Source organism: Mauremys reevesii, linkage group 4 (genome assembly GCF_016161935.1).
Source record: "Mauremys reevesii isolate NIE-2019 linkage group 4, ASM1616193v1, whole genome shotgun sequence".
In the NCBI taxonomy this organism is placed as follows: domain Eukaryota; kingdom Metazoa; phylum Chordata; order Testudines; family Geoemydidae; genus Mauremys; species Mauremys reevesii.
Genome location: NC_052626.1, coordinates 40,136,837 through 40,149,280, shown reverse-complemented (window position 1 = coordinate 40,149,280; position 12,444 = coordinate 40,136,837). Strand labels below are relative to the sequence as shown.

The following is a 12,444-nucleotide window of genomic DNA, read 5'->3' as shown; positions in this document are numbered from 1 at the left end:
TCGTAATGTGGAAATCCCATTGCTATCCATGCACATGGATACGGCCCTTGTACAGCCCTGTGAGATTCTGATGTATCTTTGGAGATAGGTGGGGGCTCTTAGCACCTTGCAGGATGGGATCATTAGCCAACATTCATATGTTGGCTTACGGAATTGAATCATTTATGCACAGGGCCTAGTGTAAAGGACCCCAGTGCACAATCATAGGAACTGAAGTGGTCAAATGTCCTTCTCCCTCATTCTTTTCTGAGAGGACTCCCCTTGAGGCTGAAATCAGCTTTAGGGAGCAAAGGCAGTAACTTGGTGTCTGTGCCTTTAAAAGTCCGTTATGGGAACAGATTGGCCCTTTCACCTGTGTGCCTGTACCCTCTCCCCCAACTGAAAAAGAAGCTGAAAGGAATGTTGATGATGATGAGCCAAATTCTGCCCTCCCTTGAGGCCTGCTCCGTTTCCTGGGAGATGGCACCCAACAGCTTGCAGAACGGGGCTCTCCTATCACTCTGTTCCCAACGACTTTGGTGTGTTACACTGACGGGAGAGCAGAATTTGGCAGTTTATTTTCCTGTGTTAAAATAAGCCCTTGGGTTACAAAAACTAAATGAAATGAAAAAATCTCATTTGCTTTTACTTTTTGCATCTGTCTCTGCTTGGGGCATGGAAGCTATCCTGGTCAGTTTCACTTTGTTTTCCTAGTCAAGTTCCTTTCTAGGTTCCTATGTAGTAGCTCAAGGCTGTTGGGTGTGGGTTCCCCAGGCTGCAGGAGAAGCTTTACGTTTTAATAACACAATACTGTTTTGTAAATTTCTCTCCCTTTAACCAAATCTATAATTTCTTCAATTAATGTAGGCTGTGGTGGGTCAAGCTGTATGATTGACAATAAATCGTGTGGTGGAATATAAAACAAGGGTCATCTAACCATAGAATCATAAAAGTTAGAAACAGAAATCTCCTATGAGATGATTCTGGCTAGTGCAGGATGGTCCTTTATTTTACAATTCCTGGTCTTTTGTTTAGCCGAGCAAGGTGAGAGTGAGATGGTGGGGATTTAGAAGATAAAGCACCAGACTAGGAAATGGGGGATTTGAGTTCTAATCCCAGTTCTGCCATTTTTTCACCATGTGTGACCTTGTGCAAGTCTCTTCCCTCCTCTGTACCCTAGTTTCCCCTTCAGTAAAATAAGAGAAAGGACCCCCTCTTCGTATAGTGCTTTGAGATCTACAGATGAAACATGCTATAGAAGTGCTAAGTATTTTTATTGCTAAATGTCCCAAATGATGGGGCTTCCATTGCTTCTCTTGGAAGTCTCCTCCACATACGGATAGACTGTAGCAACCCAGGGGGTCTCTCTACACTTGGAGGAGAGGTCATTGGCCTTTGTTTGCTGTGCTGCAGTTTCAGCTGATAAGAGATGCACCTTGTGGCTTCCTATGCGTTGAATGAACATTCATTTAAAGATTTCCTTGAGCTTGAGTCTGTGTATGCAGAAGGTTTAGCATCTCCTTCCTCCCCATATTGCTTCCCTGTATGTGTCTGAGTCAGATCTGCTAACTCTATTGATCAGTATTTTTACTCCTGTCAGCCTTGTAGGAACCAATGTGGCTGTGGGCTAGTGAGCTGGTTATTGTTCTATCTTATGTGTTGTCAGCTCTTTGGCAGCTAATGCGCCAATCCTGCTGAGTGCCCTCAGCTACCACTGAACATAAGCTCATGTCTCACAGGGCGATGTAATATACTGGGTATGCGTGTAGGAGTGAGTGATTAATGTAGCCTGCTAGTAGCTGGGCTGTGCAGGGTATAAGGGACTGCTAGTGCTGGCTAAAGAAGTTCTTCTTCTTTACTTCATGTGGTAGAGGCCTAAGTTTCTGGAAATGACCAAACATGGTTCTAGTCTCAGATCCCTTAGGGAATGTGTGAATTATCTAGTAGTTGTGTCTGTAGCACCAAACTCATTTCATTTGAGCCAGGAGTTTCTACTGCAGAATCCTTATTATTGGGGATGATGATGTGATGCAGAAAGGACCCAGCTTGACTCTCAGATCCCAGATTCGATTTGTGGTGCTTGAATTTGAAAAGTTCTTCTTTGATTTGGAAACAGAGCCAGTTTGATCTGGAATCATTATCAGGGGAGAGTGAATATTGAATCTACTGCCTCACTGTGCTTTGGTATCCAGCCTTTCTAAGGAGGCCAGAACAGAAGAGTCCATTGCATTTTGTAGGTGGTTAAAGGGGAAACAGCTGCTCCCCTCACTTTGATCCTCCCCCTTAACAGCCCAATTGATAACTAATAGCAATGCAGCCGCTTGTATTAGCTATTTACCCAAAATTGAGCTGGCTAATGAAAATGTTTCTAATTAATATGAGGCAGATGAAAACTCATTACAACAAGGTCATTGGTAATGAGAGATTATCAGAGCGCAAATGACCAAGCTTGGAGCAAAATGAAGATGGAGCATGAGCCAGGGAATTGGTACCAGCTGTACATGCATCCAACTGCAAGGAAGGGATGGAGTGCAGCAAGGTGGCTGGTGGTTATGTGAGAGCATTGCTGCAGTTACCGTCAAGTGCCACTTCCCCCCACCTCTCCTGGCTCTGCAGAGGATTCGATTAGCTGGAGAGGTGGGCCTGACCCGCAAAGTTGGGATTCCCAGGGCCAGTGCAAATGTCTCCAGGATCCAATGTCATTCAGAACTGGGGGGGGGGGGGAGGTAGGTCAGGCCCCTCTCTAGTCAGTGGTGTTGGCTGTTACAGATTTGTGAGTTTCAGAGGTGGTGTGAATCTGGGTGTCAGCGTGGTGTGATGCTGAGTGCATGTACCATAGGTGTCAGTTCTAGTGTCTGCATGTTCATGTGAGTTCAGGGCTCGGTTTGAGTGCATGTGAGTTTGAGTGTCGACATGTGCATTTGTATGTGTGTGAGTTTGGGTGTCTGTGCGTGCCTTTGACTTTGGGCCTACACGGGAAAAATCCTATCAGAATAGATTATTGCTTGCCCTTGTTTCAGCTGCATGTGGGCTATGTATTGTATTGGTGATAAAATGATCCAGCCCCAGCACCAGTTTTTGACTGTTTTGGCAGTAAGTTCCACAGGGTGATTATGTGCTGTCTGAAGAAAATAGATCCTTTAATTTGCCCTAAATTCACAGGTCATTCTGGTTCAATTCAACAAATTTGTGAGCATCCATTCTCTGAATCTTTTAAATCTCTGCTAGGGCTTCTTTAAATTAATGCAGTCCTAACAGGACACAGAGCACCAGATGCAGGTGTCTCATTGCTCGGTGTTGTGTCATTGTAATAGGTCCTGTGTTTTCTATCCCTTGTTTTTAATGCAACCAAACACCTTATTTTACTCTAATCGCAGCTGTATCTTAAGCAAACATCTTTATTAATCTGAATTCCATCTGCCACTGCACTGCCTAATCTCCCTTTGTGTTTGAATCCACCTGAACTTCCTCACAACCTTCTGTAATTTGTACTGACCCAGACTAGACAGGACTGTTGTGTGGCTTTACCAGCCATCTGCATTGTGTAGCCCCCTGACTCTAAGAGGTGAGGAAGAGAATAGGATCAGGGCCAGACCACTTCCACACCACCTTTGGAATGGCTAATGCTGCTAGTGTCACTGACTCCCCCACACCTTGGGCTCATGATGTGGAGATTCCGTCTGCTCCCCGCAAAGGTGGGAGGGCTTTCTAGGCTGTCTCCTGCCCATCCCTGCATATGAGCAGTGGGGATCTGGTTCTTGGCATCATCATCAGACTTCACCAGCTGGATGCCAAAGTTCTGTATCTAATGAGTGGCCTCCATTACAATAGAGCATTTCACAAAAAATAATAAATTTAAGCTTCACAACCTCCCTGTGAACTAGGTCAGCAGTATTATCTCCATTTTATACACACAAACTGAGGCCTAGAGAGATCAATAAATTGTTTACCCAAGGTTGCACAGTAAGTCCGTAGCAGAGGCAGGAACAGAACTGAGATCTCTTGAATCCCACTTCAGTGTCTTAGCCATAAAACCTTCCTTCCTCCTCTTAATTCTCCTCTTCCAAATAATTCAGAAACACATGAAATGGAACATGGGAGCTGCCAGAGTGGATCAGGCCACAGCCTAGTCTGCTGCCCTGTCAACAACCGTGGCCAGTACCAGATGTTTCAGAGGATGTAAAGCCCCTTCATGGATAGTTATGCAATAATGTGCCAATAGGGGGAAGTTTTTCTTGATCCCATTCAGTTAGAAGTTGGCTTATCCCCGATAAATAAAGATTAAAGCAATTTATTCATTTTTATCCTCTCTAATATAAGTGCAGATGTTCTTGTGACTGTGGGGCTAATGATGTGGACTGCCTTTGTGAAGTGCTTTGAGATCTGCAGATGAAAAACACTATATAAGACCTAGGTAGTATTATTATTAATTATTATTTATTATTTATTTTCAAATTGAATAAATATATAAAGTCTTCTTAATCTTGCCAAACTCTTGGCCTTGATAGCCTGTGGCAGGGAATTCTATAGTTTAAGTATGTATTGTGGTTTTGTTTTTTTCTTAAAAAGACTTTAAATTTTTTGCCTTTCTATTTACCGGTAATTGAATGCCCCTTTGTTTGTTGTATCATGAGAGGATAAATAAAAGCAATGCCATAAAAGCAATGCCTTCTCTATGCCATTCATTATTGTATAGAACTCCTTCCTGTCTACTCTTGTGCATCTCCTCTCCTCTCCTCTCTAAACTAAACTGTTTTTGTACAGAAGTTTTTCCTAGGCCTTCAGTAATTTTTGCTGCCCTTCTCTGGACCTTTTTCTCTTTCTGCTCTATCTTTTTTGAAATGGGATGACCAGCACTGAACACATTAGTCAAGGTGAGGATGTATCTAATGGCATGATATTTTTAGTATTATTCTCTATCCCCTTCTTAATACAACCTAACAAGTCATTTGCTTTTTTGACTGCCACTGCGCATTGAGCAGATGTTTTCATTGAGCTCGCCAGAACGATGCACAGGTCGTTAGTGGTTACAGTTAATTTAGAACCCCTCACTGCATATGAGTAGTACAAATTGTTCATTCGAACATGCATAACTTTGCACTTGTCTACACCGAATTTCATCTGCCACAATGTTGCTCATTCACCTGGCTTTGTTAGGTACTTCTGGAATTCCTGACAGTTTTTTCTGTTCTTGAATAACCCCGGTAATGTCATATCAGCCAGAAATGTTACCACCACACTGTTCATCCCTTTGCCAGTTCATTGATAAATACAATGAACACCAGCATTAGTGTGCACTTAGTGGGGTAGGTACTCCGCCGTTAACCTTTGGCAATGCTGTACATTGGCAATTTATTTCTATGCTTTTTTTCTGTCTCTTAGTATGTCTACACTGGAAAAAGAAGAGGTGTTTTAGCATTAGCTAATTTGGATTAAAATAGCAGTGAAGATACAACAACTTGAGTTAGCAGCTTGTGTGTAAGCCTTTAGGCCAGCCTGGTGTTGAACTTGTGGTGTTAATCAGAGTTAGGAGCCAAGTTGCTGTGTCTTCACTGCTCTTTTAACCCTAGTTAGCTAGTGCTAACACTTTTTTGCAACATAGACATACAGTTAGGCTGTGTCTACGCTAGTCTCTCCTCCCCAAATCTTCCAGTGTTACTACCACGGACTCAGCTTCAGTGGGGCAGCAACAGTGGAAGTGCTAGTGTAGACAGGGCTCCTGTGGTCATTGGTATTTACATTGCCATGTTGTCTGTCTCTGCTCAGAGCAGGTTTAAAATGAGATAGTTAAAAACACCAATGGCTGTGGGAACCTTGTCTCAGCTAGAGATCCCACCTTTGTAACCATCGGTAGAGTTGAACTGGGGTGTAGAAAAGCTGAGAATTTTTTGGGGGATGGGGAATAGATGAATGCAGGCAAGATAATAGCCAGTTTCTGATCCATGACAGTATTTTTTTTTCTTACCAGTAACTACTTGTTTTTCGTAATAGCTGTTTGTGAAGGACTTCATGGAAGGCTGTTTGAAAGTTCAAATAGATATCTCCCCTTTCTTTTTTATTTACTTTTGTGTTAACAGGCTCAGAGAATTCTAGTATGTGGAGATTGGAGAGGAATGATTTTTTCCTTCCCCAAATCCATGCTGGTTTGTCTCAATCACATCACATTCAGCTAGGTGATTTATACAGCTCACTCTGTAAATATTGTTTCAACTAATTTACCTGGTACAGAAGTAAGGTTAACTGAGCTTTCATTTCCAGGATCACTCTTGGATCCTTTTTTAAAGACAGGTGTGCAACATTTGTTACCCTCCAGTTGTTGAGTAAAAGAGCTGATTTTAATGAGAGCTGGTGTATTTTGTTAGCAGCTCATCCACTTTTAAAATTCCTTCACAATTCTTGGTGCCTTACACAATGGAAATGCTGCAGTTGTTCCAGCAACCTCCTCTTTTGGCATCTCACTGTGTGCCAGTGCCTTATCTTTATTATCTGAAAAGAGTCATTCCAGGATAGTTCTCTCCCCAACATCCTCCCTCCACTTTTGGTTGCCCAGTGGACCCACCAATTTGCTCAAAGGCTTCCAGTTTCTTATACTTTATTTAAACATTAGTATCTATACTGGTGCCTAGAGGTGCAAGTCAGGATCAGGAATTTCTGGTGACTTGTATTTATCTTTGGCTATTTGTTCTTCAGATTCCCCCCATAGGTCTCCTAATCCCCATCACTCATTTTGCCAGCAATGGTTTATGCATCTTCCTAAGTTTTTATTTGGGCTGGATTACCCTTTTTAAAGAATCCTTGTTTTATTTGAGGAATGTCGCTGAAACTTGCCGCTTTTTCTTGTCTTTCCTTGCTTCCTTTTGTGTTCAGGGGTATGCAGACCTGGGATTCTGCCTAGATAATCTAATGGTCCCCCCTGGCCAGAAACAACATGAAATCAAGTTTGTGTTGAAGTATTTTAATTTTCTGATGTGATCTTTTAGTTCTTTCTTACTCAATTCCTTGCCTTTAAAAGTTAACTAGCACTGGTCCCATTTCAGACATCTCACTGTTAGCTTTTGTGTGATCTGAGGAGCTGCTGTTCACTAAGACTCTCTGGGTAAATTTTTTCAAAAGAGCTTAAGTGATTTAAGAGCATAAGTCTCCCTGAAACTCAGTGGGTCACGTAAGTACTTTTGAAAATGTTACCTTCTCTCTCCATTTGCTGAGTGTAGTGCTTAAGCCCTGAGGAGCTTCCTCTCAACACTCTGGGGTTATTTTTTTCCTTTCAACCTTTTATGAAGTACCATATTAAAATCTCTTTGAAAATCCAAGTCAGTTCACTTTAGGGCCAATGCATATGTGTCTGATGCGGGCACTATGGGGAACATGGAAAACTCGTCCTGCTGAATCTGAGGGAGGGAGAGACAAATAGAGACTCAGAGATGAGAGTGCAGAGAGAGAAAAACACACACACACACACACACACATATATATGTAATATACAAATGTCTCCCTGCATATTATATATATATTATATAATATGCAGGGAGACATTTGTACTGAAGCACTGTCCAAATGGGGTTTAATCTTGGTGATTATCAGCATTTGAAATGCATAATTTCCCTGCTAACCGCCTAATGTATGTTTGTGAGTCTGCACACACCCCTGTCTAGCCACCTGCCCCTTTCCCAAATCTTACCCCTCCTGCCAACCCAACTGGGAAGCCCTTCTGTATTAGGCCAACTCTGTTCTCTGCAGAGCACATCACAACCACCTCCTCCCTTACAGCCAGCAAAATGCTATCTGCTTTGTCAAACCCACCCAGAGCACTGAGTATAGGTTCAGAGGCAGGACTGGCACCAATGTCCTGTTGCTGATGGGTTTGGTGACCCCTCTGGAGGACTTTAGCCACCTGTTGCTCTAAAAGGGTTATCTCTCAAATCATCTTCTCTCACAAGCTAAATTGTTGTGGGTTGGCTTAGTGAGGGGAAGCCGGTCTGAAGTGAGGAGCTCTGCATTCAGTTCTGAGCATGATGAGGATGGTGATCATTTTATGCCTTGTGGTAGTGAGTCCCATAGTCTGGGCCCAGCTCCTGGGAAAGTTCTGTCTCCTGCAATCACGGGCCTGCCCCCTTGGTCGACAGCATCACTGTTCTAGTGGAACGTTGCTGTTGTAGCAGGTGATGGGTTGCAGAGGGACAGAAGAATTCTCAGGTAGTGAGGGCCAGTCCCATGGATGTCTTTGAGTATTGGACAGAGGCTTTGAACTGGACTCTGCATTTAGGGCCTGAAGTCAATGGAAAAGCTCCCATCAACTTTCGTGTTGCAGGAGCAGGGGTGTAATTGGGTGCCAGTGCAGAACCTCCAGGTTATTTTAATGTTTGTGGCAACCTGTGTTTCTGAGTAGGCCTGAGATCCTGAACACATGGGTCAAGTTGACCTGGCCTATGTCTGATAGGATCAGAAATAATCTTCTGGCTGCTGGCAGATATATGTGGGCATTTTATGCCACTTTGGTTATTTGAACATACAGTAGCATTGAGGAGTCCAAAAGTACCCTTGATAGTGGGGATGTTGTACAGGAAGCAGATTCTTAGCAGTGTTTCCCTGTTCCTGCCAACAACATCTCATTCTTACCTGGGATCAGCTTTAGTCGGCTTCAATCAGGTGCTAGTTTGGGCAGGCACTGAGAGAGCTGGCGGATGGTGCTGCTTGTGTTTGATGTAAAGGAGAGGTGCAGCTGAGTGTTGTCTGTGTTCTGCTGGCATTTCAGCCCTTGTCTCACCAGCTGTCCCAAAGGCTACAGGTAGATCTTCACTGATATTAGAAAGGGAGAGGATTGAGCCAAGGGGGCTCTGCAGGTGAGGGGCAGTTGCCCATGACAGCCCTTTAGGTTGGGTCTTGGAGGAAGTATCTATGCCATTTCAGGACATTTCTATTTAAATCCTGTAGCTTCTTAGAGGTGGAGCAGAAGTATCTTGTGATCAATGGTATCAAATGCTGCAGAGGGGTCTAGCAGGATGTGTGTGGTGCTCTTTCCTTGTCTATAGTCCGGAGGAGATCATCCACCGGAGGAACAAGTGCCTTCTATGTCCCATACTCTGGTTTGAAGCCTGTCTGGCAGCAATCCAGGATCCTGGCAGCTAACAGTGGGTACTGGAGACCTATTTTTTGCCAGCTTTTTGATTAGGTCACTAAGAAAGGGGAAGTTAGATACTGGATGGTGGGTTTGTGAAGTCTCTACATCGAACTGGTCCCGTTAGCACTGATTGGACTATTGCCCTATGTTTTAGGGCTAATGGTAGATTCCCCTCATCATCAGTCTGTTAGTGGGGGCCCCAGACATACTCTAATTTCTTTCACCACCCAGGAAAAGCAAGGCCAGAGACCCAGACGGTGGCCCTGGGAGCCAACAATGCTTCCATCAGTACTTCCAGCATAAATGGGCCAAAATTGTGTTTTGGTTTTGGTTTTCTGCTGCTGCTCCTGGTGTCCTGAGAGCCCCTCCTAGATGTGGGTGCCTTTCTCTGAGCAGTAGGATGGTAGCTCCTCACAGTGCAAGGTGGTGTGTGCTGGAGGTAGTTGGAGTTTCCTAAGGAGTGGCAGAGTTCCGCAGGGCATGCCTTTGCTGTCTCTGGGGCAGAGGAGAGGTGGGCTGGCTTTGCCTCCACAGCAGGGGCACAGGTGCGCAGACATTCCTTGGGTCTGGGTTGGGCTGCATTTTCTGCCCCCAGTGCTCAATTTTTTTCTTCCTACTGTTTTTTGTCTCAGGTCGCCCAATAACCCTGGTGATCTGTGTGGGCAACGGGGAAAGAGAGGGGGCTTTGGGGCTAGAACATCGGTCAGGAACAGGTGTGCCTCACTGATTCTCCCGTTCTTTCACCTCTAGGATGGGGGGCTTTCTGTGAGTAAATGACTCCCAGCCTCAGTCCCGTGCTTCCTGTGCCATCCTAGTGCTAGTGCCCTGTCCTGCAACACAGAAGACTTGGATTCCATTCCCAGCGCCAATCCCTCACCCCCCTGGCCTGCCTAGTACTTAGTGATGGTGAAGAGACGAGAGCCCTGCCCTGCTATACAAGAGACTGGGGTTCAGTCCCTAGCTCCAGTCTCTCTCTTTCCAGGCCAGCCTGATACATGATGCTCTGCAGTGCCATGCAGGAGACCTGGGTTTGATGCCTAGTGCCTTGTGTCAGTCCCTGGATCCTCCTGATGCTTAGTGCTCTGCAGTAAGCCATGCGGGAAACTTTGGTTTGGCTCTCTCGCCTGGCAGGAACTACGAGCTGTGTGGGGGCAGCATATTCCTGGTTCCCATTTTGTCTCTGGGAGCTCACAGGGCTTGGCCTGACCTTCCCACATCAGCGATCCTAGAACACAAGTGGGGCTGGACGTGTTTAATTCAAACCGACTGCCCCCAGCCTGTCCTTCCTTTCCCCTGGAATACAGGCAAACTCTGGGGAGCTATAGACAACAATTGCCTCCCGTTGCCTTCACTGGCTGCTGGATTTTTTCTCCTCTGCTGGAGACAGTGTGTTGAGGACAATTATCCAAGCTGCATAAAAGCTGTTTTCCTATAATGGGCTGAACTCCTTGTACTGTGACAAACTGCCCAGCTGCTCTGGCTCCCTCCTGGTCCCTTTCTCTTTCATCCCTATTACTCCCTCTCTCCCTCTTTTGCTGTTTCTTTCTCTTTCATTCCTTCCGTTCCCCACTCACTTTCTCTGCCTGCCTCCCCCATCTCTCCCCATACGCATACACACAAGGCAGAGGCAGGGGGAACAGCCAGGTCAAGAACCTAGTTGCCACAACAAAAGAATAAAAGGAGTCCAATAAAATGCAGCACACTCTTACCTGTGACTGCAGCCCAGACAACCTGAAGGCAGCATTTTATACATGTAAGTCTGAGTGCACTTTTGAGCTGTGGCAGGTGTGTGCACTTTTGTAGTATGGGTTACACTTGCAAAGGTGTGTGTGTGTGTGCGCACATGTAAGCTTATATATGTGTGTTGGCACATCCATCTACCTGTCTGATCTATTTTGGGTTTTCTGGAGTGCCCAGCACCATAGTATCTATGTGATTCATAGGTCAATGAGATCTGCATACAATACCCCTCATGTATCTCCTGAGTTTTCTGCTCTGCTCCATTCCCCTTCTTTTAAGGTATTGTTGTTTATAGTGAGAAATGCTTTGTCATAGAGGATTTTGTAGGGTGCCCTGAAAGGGGTCAGACTCTGGATTGGTTTGACCCCCTCTAGCAGCTCGTTTCACAGCTGAATCTCCTTGATTGAGAGAGATTTGTCTCTGACTCCTGCATGCTTCCTCTGGCCTTGGTGAGATGCATTGTCCCAAAGGAGAGATGCTATCACTGACGTAGCTGCGTGAGAGCTGGGAAGCTCAGGACCAAGTGTTGAACTGGTATGGGAAGTGGACTGGACACCAGTGGAGGGATTGGAGCTCCGGGACAAAGCATTTACAGCAATCTATCCCATTGAGGGTGTCTGTGTGTGAGTGCATGCTAGTTATTTTCAGAGAGTGGAAACTCATTATGCCAAAATGCTGCCTGCACTGATCTGTCCTGGGGTGTTAAATGGTTGATGTCCTCTACTGCAACCTCCCCCAAGGATGTTTAACTACTTGAGCCTCCTCCAGGCATACTTTTGTCAGAGTCCCCTCACCTGCTGGCAAGGGGCTGGAGGATGTGCCCTGCTTTGTTTAAAGGGACCCTAGTGCTCTTTCAGGATACTGAGGAGTTTAGGCTCCAAATTTGTTCTCCCTGAGTGAGACACTGGACCCAGTTTTCAAGCTTGACTTGTTTGGAGTTGGCATTGAGGAGGTCTTAGGATCACAGGGAGGTCTTCCTGTTCCACTATTCTGTTCTACACAGGTTCTTATACCGCAATAATTACCATAGCTTCGGAGCGCTTTCCAGTAGCGCATTAAGCAACATGACTAACCTCTGTCATGTATAGTTCATTCTCCCTCAGCATCACAAGAGGAGAATTGTCTGCAATATAGGGTTTGGGTTTGAGAGTTGTTGTTTTTTTAATGTAGGCACTGCTCTATGTTTATATGGGAGAAGGCTGGTCAAAGAAATACGTCTTGCACTTGAAGCAGAAGGTGGTGAGGCTTTTGATGGTCTGTAGTTCCACAGCCTCTGAGCAGCCCCTGAGAAAACTCCGTCTCCAAGCTTTGACAGACAAGCTTTATGGTAAAGAGTTCCACTGTGCCAGAGGAGTGGAGTTGTTGAGCAGCGGTCTTCACTCTGGAGCTTTATGTGAGCTTTTACATATGCTGGGCCTGGGCCATGGAGCACCTTGAATCATAGAATCGTAGGACTGGAAGGGACCTCAAGAGGTCTTCTAGTCCAGTCCCCTGCACTCATGGCAGGACTAAGGATTATCTAGACCATCCCTAATAGGTATTTGTCTAACTTGCTCTGAAAAATTTCCAACAACAGAGATTCAATAACCTCCCTAGGCAATTTATTC

The 12,444-nt window shown here is 45.1% G+C and overlaps 1 protein-coding gene across 6 annotated transcripts in view; it reads left to right on the top strand.

The window, feature by feature from the left end:
- Positions 1–12,444, top strand: part of ADCK1 (aarF domain containing kinase 1) — a 126,948-nt gene that overhangs the window by 43,369 nt on the left and 71,135 nt on the right. The window contains exon 1 of one of the 6 annotated variants that reach the window (XM_039538900.1): positions 2,493–2,616. The exons of the other annotated variants lie outside the window; for them this stretch is intronic. The gene's annotated coding sequence lies outside the window, so the exon portion shown is untranslated. Of the gene's footprint in view, positions 1–2,492; positions 2,617–12,444 lie in introns of those variants that run through there. 6 annotated transcript variants of the gene reach the window in all.